Below are 14160 nucleotides of genomic sequence, written 5' to 3'. Positions count from 1 at the left end.
AATTTTTTTTTTTTTGCAAAGAGGTCCCACATTCTGTGATCCTCACCCAGAGGACATAGGAGCTGCCAATTCTGAACTTCTGGATCTAGTTAATTCAAGTTGATTATTTCTAAGGGAAGTTTTGATTGGTGTCTAGTCAGTGGGCACTGTACCACTGGGAGGCAAGTCATAATTTTACAGAACTCACTACAACTAATCAGGATGAATTCATTTAATAATGCAAACTGACAGGTTGATGTTTCACTGTTATTGATTTTTGTGATAACTCAGTGACTTGTTTTCAAAAATTTTCTCCATACAGTAAATTACAATATTAACAAACATCTATAGTTCCACTATGTTGTCTGCGATAATCAACATAAATTAATGAGTGGCTGACTGTACATGTGACAATGAAGTGGTTAAGAATTAAAATACAATATTACAAAATATTATGCACCAAGATATAATTGCAACTGAAAGCACATTGATTTATGATGTGGTAGTCCTCCCAACGTTACTCCATAGCTTTTGACTAATAATAATGAAGGATCTCCAAATGTCATTGTATATCATGTACCTCACATATATAACTAAAACCAAATATTTGCAACACTAACTACTGGCAGATCCCCATGTTCTAAACAAGTACCATTTTGCTTAACTCACCTGTGGAATCTGGTCATTTGTCCACTGCTGCTGACTACCAGGAGGCCTGAAAATAAAACACACACTTTTTGAAATGAACAAGATAAAAAGAATTGTATTACTGGGATAAACAGAATAACACTCCATGTGCTGATTGTGAACATGACATTTTAATCCCATAAAACATTAAAAGACATTATTTTACAAAGATGGAAACGGGAGTGGGGTATTTATATTACGATCCAAGTTTTCAAAAGCAGCTTCTTATGTTGTCGATGCACATTTAGAAGCCTATCTATCTCATCAAACCTCAACCTGGCCTTCTGTATTGGAGGTACAATTTTGTACACGCAGTCAATTGCACCCAAAATTTTGTAACTGCAATAATATGCAGATGCAAAATTGTGTCAGTGATATCGGAAGCAAAGGTGAAGGTTGGTCAACCATAAAGATCCATTTATATATATTTAATTAAGGACTGACTGTGCAATGGAATGGAGAAACAGGTCCTATATTTTTTTTAAAAAGAGCTCTAAAAACTGACTACAGTAAAACTATATTTTGGAGGTCTTTCATCAAGTGCCCACACCTTGATGGGATCCAATTAGCATCAAAATATTCTAAATTAAAGCTACACTACAGAAACTCCAGACCCATCCACTTTGAAGAGTTAAACAAAATCAATGGGAACCCAAAGTCTATAAATGTTCAGGATGTTCTGTGCCTGTATGTGTGAGCAAAATGTTCATCTAAATATCAATATTTAATGTTAAAATATGGCATCATCTTATGAAAACACCTTAAACATCAATTTACAGTAAAGGTTATTTACATACCAAGAACATCTAATATGTGATTGCCTTAGTCACTGCATATATTTTATTTGAAAATGTATCTGAGTATGATTCTTTTCTCATTTTATCAGTTAATTTAAAGCAATTATGGAAGATGTCACATTGAAAGCACTACAGATTTCAGATCATTGTTTATGCACAGATTAGGTACAGTATTACATTGACAAAAGAAGCAGAAGCTTCTACTTATGAATTTCTAACTTGCCCATCAGTATAATATTTATCCTGTATAACTGACCCACTAATGTGATGCGCCTCAACACCCAATATAATAAGAGTAGTTCAGTCTACGCTTATTCACTCCTTGTTCTGTCTATTGAGACTGCCAATTACTTCCAATTAATGGCAAGCGTGGTGGAAGTTTTCATGATGTGGACACCTGTACACTAGGACATGGAGTAGGACCACCAACTTATTTCACATAGCCCTCCAAACATCCAGTAAATTACAAACTGAAATAAATGTATGACCTAAAGGTGAAAGACCCATCACTACCCTCATTAGTCACTCACTCCCTTTCCAGTGTGGGTTTCCATTTATTTAAGGGACAGTCAGTTTTTCATTTTAAGATGCTATAGAGGCTGGATCCCTGCAAGCTTTCCAGGGAAGATTTTTAGCCAGTCAATGACTTGTAGCTGGATATGTCAACTTGTATACTGTTTAAACAAACTAAAAAAAAAACTTTGTCATCACAGATAATATAAGCCCTGTGTTACTTCCAGATAATGCAACACCAAGATAAACTGAATACCCAAATCAAACATCTTTTAAACTGAATCACTTTTCTAAGCTTTTCATGCTGAGAACTACAATATTTGCATAAACCACTGTTAAATCTATGGGATTTTAGTCAAATCTAGGATGGATCAAAATTATCATATACTGAAACCTGAGTATTCCAGTATAAAATACTTATTTTAAAATATCATTGGTGGGTGGATATTAGATCTTCCCAAAGGAAAATATTTTAAGTAAACAAAATATCTACTGAATGATGGATGAAAACCATGGGACTGATCTTGGGGGTATAAATAATCTGTACAGACTACTGATCAGGGATCCCTGTGCAAAACTAGTTTAAGGCTCATCCTTGCACTTCCCTCATCCTCCTGCTGCTCTTTACAAGACTATTGCCACTGAGCCAATATTTGAGCAGCCTGACCTTAAAGACCTACCAGTTCTCCCTACATACAGCTTTGTTGCCTGGAATCATCAAATAAGATCTCCCTATACTTAGTCTGAACTAAACAGTCATGGAAGAAACCACAACCTCTAATTCCAACCTAGGTATGTGCCTTCTGACCTCTAATGTAGATCTGATTTGTTGAGTGAGAGGCCAGATCCAATCCTTTATTAAGCAAGCTGGTGTCTGTGGTCACTATACCCCAGTTTTCTTCTGCCAGAGTGGTTTCTTCTTGCTAACTGAGAGATTTCCTCAATCAGATGTGTAGTCTGAACAAAGAAAATAGGATGAAGAACCATGTGAAGAATCCCAATTGGTGATGATCAGTCCTGGAAATTCTGCCCCCATTGGAAAAAACACTTGAGGTAAAGTGGGCCTGAAGTTTTCTTTTGAGGCTACTGTGATTTTAGCAGCAGGCTTTTGCTGCATTGTGTTGTGGTGCTATCCTCTCTGGAAAGAGGCTCTCCTACACCTCATCTATATTACACCCAAAAAGTTCGTTAAAAGAAAGTTATTTAGTTGTTTACTATTAAGAACAGGTCCACTTTCTTTCACTACATTTGTAATTTTTTGCAAAAGGAGAAAGAGGTTTATTTTCCTTAACTTCTTCAGAAAACAACAAGAGAAAATGTAATTACTTTGAATCAAAGTTTTCCTGGAAGTCTCAACTTCCTTCTGTCTATGCATCCAGGTATGAGAGGAGATGTCCCGCATTGGGAAGTAGCTCACAAGATGTTGTTTAACTTGTGCCTGAGTTTCTATTTGTCAGGGTTGGGAGCTCTGGGATCTGCACTGGCTGCCTATTGGTCTCTAGGTAGTGTTTAAGATGTTGATTATGGCCATCTATAAATCCTTAAATGGCCTGGTACGTGTCTGAGTTTGGGTCTCTCCCTGTGGCAAACATTTGCAGTTAGTGGAGGTAATGAAGCTGGATTACCCTCTCTATAAGAGTGTGAGGCTGCCAGCAGGCATTCTCAGTGAGAACCCTGGGACTGTGAAACTTGCTCACCACCCTGCTTTGTATGAAATAGACCAAAATTTACTGAACCTTCTAGAGACACAGCAAAAGCCATTTGCTTGAATGATTTTCAGGGAAGAATGCTCCTCGGTATAATTTGGGAGGTGGGGGGTGTGAGAGGCTTTTTTGAAGATTTTTATTTTTATTTTCTGCTGGCTGAGGTAAATCACTATCTCCCTTTGAATAGTGAAGACTGCTGGCTCATGGAGTTAATTCAATGATTACTGTATTTAATTGTCAGGATGTTCAGCACTTTGTACCATCATTCTTTTATAATGTTAATCAATTTATAAAATTTATGAAATAAATTAAGTGCCATTCTGTTTAGTTACCCTGCAAATAATTGAAGTCACCCAGGAATATATATGAGATATAGGCTTAAATGATATCGAACCCAACTGTTGAGTGAAATGTGGTACCAAACCTACCATCTAGGCAGAAGAGAGAACATTTAGTGGGCACACCACAGGAGATTTGTCTGCATACTTCAGTGGCTGCATATGCCCGTGCCTCAGTATTAACCCACATCTCAGAGACTCTCCGATGAACTTCTGAATGATGGAGCATCCTCTTGCCTAGTTTCCCTCTGAGGGCTTGCCAGTTTATAAGCCTTGAATCTTCACATTCTGTTTCTATAGTGTTTACACTACAAACCTGGGAAACTTGTCTAAATAAGTATCAGAGGGGTAGCCATGTTTGTCTGTATCCACAAAAACAACGAAGAGTCCGGTGGCATCTTAAAGACCAACAGATTTATTTGGGCATAAGCTTTTGTGGGTAAAAAAAAACATACATGGATCATGAAGAAGTGCATCTGAAGAAGTGGGTTTTTTACCCACGAAAGCTTATGCCCAAATAAATCTGTTAGTCTTTAAGGTGCCACCGGATGCCTCATTGTTTTTGTCTCAATAAGAAGCCCAGTTCCTCATGTCCCTGGGACTGAAGAACCTCCTCCACAGTGAAAATCAGGTTACTTCACCTAATGTAGAGGGGAAGTGAGTTTTGCTCTTAGCTTTCTTCTCAATGGCAATCTTACACAACTCAAGTCTGAGTAAAGAAACTGTCAATGGCATACACTTGTTCCATGATGTTAGTTTTCACATGGTAAGCAGGTCAGAATTAGGTCAACAGTAAGAGGCCTATAAGGAACACATAGGTGCTCAAGGACTATTGAGCTGGTGATCTGAGTCTTCACTGACGTAATAGTGTAGCTCGCTGTTTATGCTCCTAGAGATGTTAGGTTTTAAATGAGATGTACAACTGCAGTTCTGAACACTTACTCGGATTAAGATTCTGATGACTTTTCTAAAGACTAAGGATATTAACTCCAATGACCTAACCCAATTCCAATGTGGGTACTGCAGTTCATTTCTGCATAAGTAAATAGCCACTCCATTTTCAACTGGATAGGTTGTTCTTCACTTCCTGTCCTAAACAGACATGTAGTTTTACTGTGCACTATTAAACTGCTTCTGCGCTTCACCGCAGAGGTGGCTACACGTCAAGGGTGGATGAAGTGATCTTTTTATATCAATTAGCAATTACTGTAAAGTGCTTTGGGGTGAAATGCCATAAAGGATGAGAACTTTAAGTAGAGAATAGGCAGCAGGAACACAGAAACTCATAAATGGCATAGATCCTATTTTTATGTAAATTGCCCTCATAATAAAGAGCAGGCAAAAGATCAGATAAACACAGAAGATATGACATATATGCAGAGTTCTTGCTAAATAGAATTTTTCTTCCCATTTTCTATGAGACACCAGTGTGTCTTTAAGCCAATAGCACCCTCATCTGAGCACCAGCTAATTCAGCATCCATAATATTTAATCATGTAATACTCCTGGCTCTATGAACCTCTGAGCTAATTAATCCATCCTAGCGCTGTGTGGGATTGAAAAATCCTGCACAGCAAGACCAAAAAATTCCCACAACCTATAGTCAAGTCTCAAGAAACTTCTGGTCCTAATACATTTACTGATATTGGAAGGATTTCAAATACAGATCCATCAACCTAAGTATGGAAGCACTGAAATCTAGCAAACTGCTCACAAAGGCTGAAACATACCTGAGAAGTCCATGTAATCATACATATTTACACTGCATATACTTTCCTGCAATTTGTGATATCAAGATACTGCTCAATAAGAATCTGATTTTCTCATTTATGTCCTGCTATTGTAAGACAACTGAGCTTACAGATGCATGACAAGATATGGTACATCAACTGCTCAAGAAAACATATGTAGAAAAACAATTGATTGCTAGTGAAATCTAATATACATTTATCATACTATTAACATTTTGGATTCTAATTTAATTAGATGGCAAGTAAGAGTTGATGTGAAAAAGTGCTTCTCTTATTTACATCTGAAGTTTAAAACCATTGAAATAAAGGCTGATCCCCTGAAACTTGGTTGTGGAAAAAATTCTCCTTGAAAATTTTAGAAATGAGGTTACTTGAAATAAATTCATCTCCGGATGCCATTAATAGTGATATTTTAATACAATAAAATCAAAATTATGGATTCCATGTAATTAGTAATAAAATTCTAGTGTACCAATGCACCACCTCTTTTATTTTATTTTTCCTTACACAACTTCTCATCAAATCCCAACTAATGACATATCAAAATTAAAAAATGTATGTTGCTTAGTAACGAATGTGAAAAGTATGTAACAAAATACTTCATTACTTTATACTAAATACTTGAAAGCTTTAAAAAGTCCTTAATTGTATTTAATACTTAGCTGACAGATATTTTCAGAGATGTAAATGTTACAGCAATGAATACAAAACAGAGTAAGACAAGCTCCATTTGTTTGTAAAATAAACTCATTTCCTTTTAATCTCAGTGCAAAAATGACTCAATGCAATGTATTCCATTTAGCAGGATTTTTAGACAGCACATTATACAATTTCTAGATCATTAACTTGTCTTCCTATGTTTCCACATGTCTTGCACTTCTGCTGGGTAAGCATTAGTTCATTTGTGTTAGTAAAAATGCTACCTTTATGTGTTTGATATTTTACTTGCTCAATTATTTAATGCACAGCTACTGTGGCTAGAAAAAGATCTGTATCTTTTATACAGCAAAAACTTACTACTTCTTCTGTGGATTCAATTAAAAGGATAAACTGCACTTTGCTAGACTTCATTTTACAGAAACTTAATTAGGATCCAATCATTTTACGGAAGAATTTCTGGCGCAAAATATCCTTGTGAAGTTCTGCATATATGAGAGATGAACATGAGTGAAAATACAGATGCAAAATGACAAACAGGAAGGTGAGGAAGTTGTGTGGTTAAAACATGGGATTGTGAACCAGGAGGTATAGATTCTATTCCCAACTCTGCTACAGACTCCCTATGAGACCCTAGACAAGTCACTTAGCCTCTCTATGCCTCAGTTTTTCTAACTGTACCCTATCTCACTGGGATGCTATGATACTTAATTTCTTAGTGTTTATAAAGTGCTTTATGATCCCATAAGCAGAGGATGCCATGTAAATGCAAATTACAGTATTATGTAATCAGAAAACTATCTGGAAATACCCAGAGTAGACCAAAAAGGATTATCTTAGGACCACAGGTGAAATTTGTACATCCATAGCCTTTTTACATAGGCATATAAGTCTTTTCTTACATTTAAATAATACCTTTTATTCCAATGAGATTTAAAGTTACAACAAACACCCTTATATTACATATATGGTACAGCAACTGCTCCACAAAACATATGCAGAAAAATGATTGATCACTAGTGAAATCTAATATACATTTATCATACTATTAATATATATACCATGACAAAGTTCCTCCTCTACCTTGGTGGGTCTTGCGCTTATTGGTGGATTTGCTCGCCTTGGAGCTTCACGGCAGCCCTCAGCTTGGCAGTTTTTCTGAACCCACAGTCCAGGTCGACTCCTCCTGTGTCTGACCAGGAGTTAGGAGGTTTGGGGGGAACCCGGGCTCACCCTGTACTCTGGGTTCCAGCCCAGGGCCCTGTGGAATGCAGCTGTCTAGAGTGCCTCCCGAAACAGCTGTACGACAGCTACAACTCCCTGGGCTACTTCCCCATGGCCTCCTCCCAACACCTTCTTTATTCTCACCTTAGGACCTTCCTCCTGGTGTGTGATTCATAGATTCATAGATATTAAGGTCAGAAGGGACTATTATGATCATCTAGTCTGACCTCCTGCACAATGCAGGCCACCAAATCTCACCCACCCACTCCTGCAATAAACCTCTCATCTATGTCTGAGCTATTGAAGTCCTCAAATCATGATTTAAAGACTTCAAGGTGCAGAGAATCCTCCAGCAAGTGACCCATGCCCCATGCTACAGAGGAAGGCGAAAAACTCCCAGGGCCTCTTCCAATCTGCCCTGGAGGAAAATTTCTTCCCGACCCCTGATAATGCTTGTACTCCTCAGTCCTCCAACAGTCCGCGTTCTCACTCTCAGCTCCTAGTGCCTCTTGCTCCAGCTCCTCACACGCACACCACAAACTGAAGTGAGCTCCTTTTTAAACCCAGATGCCCTGATTAGCCTGCCTTAATTGATTCTAACAGCTTCTTGATTGGCTGCAGGTGTTCTAATCAACCTGTCTGTCTTAATTGTCTCCAGAAGGTTCCTGATTGTTCTGGAACCTTCCCTGTTACCTTACCCAGGGAAAGGGGTCCTACTTAACCTTGGGCTAATATATCTGCCTTCTATTACTCTCCTGTAGCCATCTGGCCCGACTCTGTCACTATATATATATATATATATATATATATATATACACACATACATATATATACACACACACACACACACACACACACACAATAAATTTAGTAATCTTAGAGACTAAAGTTAAACCAATGAAACCATTTAATGCCAAAGAAATATTATACAATTGTGAAGAGCAATATTACTTCTATCGACAATGGAAAAGTTTGAGTAAAAGCATGTAGTTACTTTAGCTGGCATTTGGTTGGGACACCAAGGTTACCGTCCCTTATCACCTGCATACCTGCTAACTCTATCTTCCACATAGTCAATAGACTTCTCCCTTTTGTGCAATTATCTAGAGCCAAAGACAACATACCTCATTGGGAGAGGACATTTCAGTCAATGCCCCTTTGACTGAGTCCTAGAGGGTCCAGTCACCCTGTACCCTTCGCCACCCTGTACCCTTCACCACTAACAGTAAAGGTTATGGGGATCATTTTCTCTTGGGGTAAACTGCATGAAATGAGCCAAACAACAGTCTCAGACACTGGTAATCATCTTAAAAAACAAGTTATGTTAAAAAGGGAGAAAATTACAGTAAGATAAAATAAATGGTTTGCGTAACATATCTTTTGTATCCAACCCCTGAGTCTGCATCAATGAAATATCAGCTGGGGCAACCCTACATCTTTTTCCCAAATTGCCTCACTAAGGAAATATTGTACTATTTGAGTCACATGGTAAATATAGGCAGAGTGGCAGCTGCATAGGAAGACTTAGGCCATGTCTAAACTAGGGGCACTCCAGGGTACGGATTTTTCACACCCCTCAGCACTGTAGCTATGTTGACCTACATCTTACGTGTAGATTAATTCCACCAGGAAGACTAAAGCTGTTTAATTGTATGAATTAAAAGAGAAGCAGCAAATTAAGGGAGAAATTATGCTGGAAAGCATATCAAAACTAAAATGGTATCTATTTATTTAAAACATTTCTCCATTATCACCATGATGAAGACATACTAAATTATCTCATCACAGTTAAATGTTGACATTCTGAATACAAAATCTTCATTAACAATGAAGCAAAATAATAAATGAACAATTGCCTATATCTTAAGCAAATGGCACACCTGCAACTCCACAAATATTTGATAATTGTTTTAATTGATAGGTAGGGCATATAAGAGCAGATGGTGCCATTTCTCCACCTCTCAGAGTATAATTGCTCTTACCTCTATCCTCTGCCCCTCCTTAATCCTTTTAAATCTCTCCTAAAAACCTACCTCTGCCAGGATGAGAGAGATTCTTCCTTCTGCCAACCTTTAGGCAAGTAATGAGCTGAGACTTTTGTTTTCATACTATAGTTTGTTTTTCTTTTTATATCACACCCCCATCCCTTTTTATCTAATGTATCCTAAATCCTAGATTGTGAAATCTCTTGGAAAAGAATCTCTGTTACTTGGTTGTACAATGGGGTCATGGTCCTTGACTGGAGTTCCTAAATATTACCACACTACAAACAACTAATAATAGGAAAGCCTGTTTCGTTATTTTTGTACCTCATGAAGAAATAAATTACTTTTTAGCTTGAGGGTGCACATTGCAGGTGTAGAGAACATATGAACGTAAGAACGGCCATACTGGGTTACACCAATGGTCCATCTAGCCCAGTATCCTGTCTTCCGAGAGTGGCCAATGCTTCATGCTTCAGCGGGAATGAACAGAAAGGGCAATTTATTAAGTGAGCCATCCCCTGTTGTCCAGCTCCAGATTTTGGGGTAGCATCCCTGACTATCTTGGCTAATAGCCATTGATGGACCTATCCTCCATGGACTTGTCTAATTCCTTTTGGAACCCAGTTATACTTTTGGCCGTCACAACATCCCCTGGCAACAAGTTCCATAGGTTGACTGTACTTGTCTGAAGCAGTACTTCCTTTTTGTTTGTTTTAACCCTGCTACCTATTAATTTAATTGGGTGACCACTCATTCTTGTGTTATATGAATGGGTAAATAACATTTCCTTATTCCCTTAGACCACACCATTCATGATTTTAAAGACCTCTCTCATATTCCCACTTAGTCGTCATCTCTTTTCTAAATGGATATGTCCCAGTATTTTTAATCTCTTTTCATATGGAAGCTGTTCCATATTCGTAGTCATTATTATTGTCCTTCTCTATACTTTTTCCAATGCTAATATATCTTTTTTGAGAAGGGGCAATGAAAACTGCATGCAGTATTCAAGGTGTGGACGTACCAAAGATTTATATAGTGGAGTTACGATATTTTCTTTCTTTGTTATCCATCCCTTTCTTAATGGTTCCTCACTTCAAGGGTGCTGGAATAATTTTTATAATGGGGGTGCTGATGATGAAAACCATGTATTTGGTGTTTGTTATTACTATTCAAGACATGGGATGCAGCAGCACCTCTAGTTCCAGCACCATTGCTAACATTATCATATTTTTGACTGCTTCTGAATCTTGAGCAGATGTTTTCAGAGAACTATCCACAATGTCTCTAAGATCTTCTTCTTGAGTGGTAACAGCTAATTTTAGACCCCATCATTTGTAGGTACAACTGAGATTATGTTTTCCAATGTCCATTACTTTGCATCAACACTGAATTTCAACTCCTATTTTGTTGCCCAATCAACCCAATTTTGTGAGGAGTGTTATGTGTATAAACACAAGGTAAAGAGTAATGAGAAGGATAAGGAGCAAAGGGTGAGCAGTCCTGAATTGAGAAATCTGCTGGATGGCTACCAAGTTACTCCTGCTTAGTAGCTGGAGAACTGTGCAAAAGTATTCTGTTTTTAGTGCAACTGGTTAGCAACACGAGTCTCATACCTAAACCCATGTCTCCTCAGATATGCCCACTCCTCACCAGTTTTGCCCATATTAACCATAATGTGAGTGATTTGGGGCAGATTCTTGTGGTAGCAACCAAAGACCACTCAGGAGTTTTGCCAGAGTAGTTTCCCACTTCAGTCACTAGAGGATGCTGTATGAAAGGCAGCAGCCTGCCCTACCAAGTAGACTCTATGCACACTGAACAGGGCAGTGCCTTGGAGCAGGCACAGGATAGTGAAGGTGCCCCCATCCCACCCACCAAGCTTGTCAGTAGTGGCCTCCCCGTCCTCCCATCCCACACATTGCAGTGGAGTGAGGGAGAGTTAATGCAGGCAGGAAAATGGGAAAACTCCCTCTGCTACAGGGAGGGGAGGAAAGGGTGTCTCTCTCTCTCCAGCTGAAGCCTACCAGTGGGGAGTATGACAGGTTTCAGAGTAGCAGCCGTGTTAGTCTGTATCCACAAAAAGAAAAGGAGGACTTGTGGCACCTTAGAGACTAACAAATTTATTTGAGCATAAGTTCACACTGTAGCTCACGAAAACTTATGCTCAAATAAATTTGTTAGTCTCTAAGGTGCCACAAGTCCTCCTTTTCTTTTTTCAGTGGGGAGTAGGTGCACTGAAGAGCTTGGAGGCGGTCAGAGTTGACAAGCAGATAAATAGGACAGCAAGAGAAGGCTGTGGATTAGAACGGCAGCAAGAGGAAGTTAGGGAGCAGCTACACAGGGCAGCCGGGGCCAGCATCTGCATTTGTGTGTGGGTATATTGTATACATTTAAGAATGTATTTTCAAATCAAGTCTCAGACACAGGCAGGGGAAGTTCAAACAAAAGGAGACCAAAAGACATGGTTTATTATTTTTAAAAGAAATCTCATGACTTTTGGGTTCTAACGCATGATATTTTCATTCTTAGGATTGGCAACATTATTCCTCTCAAACGTGCCCTCAATTCATGTGTTTGAGAGTAAAGAAGCAGGCACACTGAGTGTTTAAGACCTACTATCCCTTTGTGCATATAAGTCTAGCGTTAACTTTAGGCCTGCGCAGCGTCCATTCACACTCGCACAACACCTGCACCCTGCTTCACACTACACAAGGACTTGCATGATCAAGGATTTTAAGTATAATTTTTAAAGAAACTTAAGTAAATACTCATGCAATTTTGCTAAAATAAAGCACCAAAAGCCAGGTCAGAGCATAATGCTACAGTACTTTATACACACTGTACTGCAGAAAATTAAAGTCTATCAATTGTTCCTCAGTACAATGACCTTCCTAAACTGTGGAGACCCAAGACACATTGATGTTAAATGTATGGTACTAGATAGGAGAACATTACATTACATTACATTACATTACATGGAACAAAACTGGGTAACATTACATGGCTCAGCAGACTTATGACATGACTCATGCTAGTTACACAAAAAAGTATTTTGCATTTCTAGGAAAAGCATACAGAAGGTTTGGCAGCCATGCAGAATTTAGAAAAAACAGAGGTGCCTTAAACTAGCAGTGTGACTGTCCAAAATCAGCAACTTCTACATATGTGGCACTTCCAAATGTTAGTCAAAACACTACAAAATTATTGCACATGTTTAAACGGTCCTAGACCAAAGCATCCTAAACTAGACTAGTTGTAGCAAAGAACATTTTTCCATGGTTTAATATCATCACATACTCTCACCAGTCTTCAAATGCAAGTTATATAATTTTACAATGCTGTAGTTGAAAAGCTTGTTAGCTAACATATCCACTTATGAAAAAAAATATAACATTTAATTATAGATGCCTGAATGAAATTCCTAGCGAGACATATTTATAAATATTAGTGGCTTACTCAGATAGTTATTTTCCTTCTCTTGTTCTTTTCCCCCAGGATCCCTGTCCTCAGCTACACTCCAGCATCCTCTTCCCCTGATTGCTAGAATGGGGTGGAGGAAGGGGAGAAATAGTAATAACATTAAAGATTCATTCATAACATTTTATACATTTTTAAAATCCATCCTATGAAAGAAATCTAGATGATCCAAAGGGAAAAGGGTAGTCTAAGAGCTTTAGTCTGCTCTGATAAATTGAGCACTTGATGCCATAATGTGTGACCCTCACCAGGATGAGCTACTGCTTACTTATTGTGGTTTGCCCCCTCCTCCTCTGAGCTCAGAGACAAGGCAAGGCAGGAGGCAGCTGGATACCCTTGGGCACGTTCTCTTCACTGTTTAAAAAAAATTACAAAGCATGAGATTTACGTAAAGAGATACATTCTTCACTATGTAGAACCACCTCCTTTTTCCCCCAACATATTATTTCAGATTCTGAAGCCAGGAGGTCAGAATATCCACTGATATGTTCTATGCTTGGTTATAAAACATGAAGGAAACCCCATAACTGTATTTGAAATGCCAAGTTTTCTATGCGTATGTCTACACTTCAATTAAACACTCGCAGCTGGCCCATGCCAGCTGACTCAGGCTCACAGGGCTCAGACTATGAGGCTATAAAACTGTAGCGTGGATATTCAGGCTTGGGTGGAGCCTGGGCTCTGGGACCCTCCCACATTGCAGGCTCCCAGAACTTGGGCTTCACCCCAAGCCCGAATTTCTTCACCACAATTAAACAACCCTGTGAGCCTGAGTCAGCTGCCACGGGCCAGAAACAGGTTTAATTGCAGTGTAGACACACCCTTTGTATACACATAAATTGTGCCGCACGTCAGTCCACAAAGATCAAAATACAATGTGCATTAAGTACCAACCAAGACATGTAAAAAAAAAAATCCACGGAGAAATAGGATTTTTGTGTGCAGAAGTCTAAAAAACAGGATAGAAAGTGCTTTGCTATACAGACAGTGGGCAAAATTCTGGCCCCACTGCAGTCAGTGGGAGTTTTGCCATTGACTTAAAT

At 38.6% G+C, this 14160-nt stretch overlaps 1 long non-coding RNA gene across 1 annotated transcript in view; it reads right to left on the bottom strand.

The window, feature by feature from the left end:
• LOC119857637 overlaps positions 1–13468 on the bottom strand; it is a 28712-nt gene extending 15244 nt beyond the window's left edge. The window contains exons 1-3 of the long non-coding RNA XR_006282215.1: positions 13366–13468; positions 13097–13180; positions 649–694 (exon numbers count right to left, since the gene is read on the bottom strand). This is a non-coding gene — a long non-coding RNA (uncharacterized LOC119857637). The remainder of the gene's footprint in view (positions 1–648; positions 695–13096; positions 13181–13365) is intronic.
• Positions 13469–14160: the final 692 nt, after the last annotated feature.

Source organism: Dermochelys coriacea, chromosome 6, assembly GCF_009764565.3.
Source record: "Dermochelys coriacea isolate rDerCor1 chromosome 6, rDerCor1.pri.v4, whole genome shotgun sequence".
Taxonomy (NCBI): domain Eukaryota; kingdom Metazoa; phylum Chordata; order Testudines; family Dermochelyidae; genus Dermochelys; species Dermochelys coriacea.
Note: the sequence above shows the minus strand (reverse complement) of the source record. Positions and strands in the feature narration are given on the sequence as shown.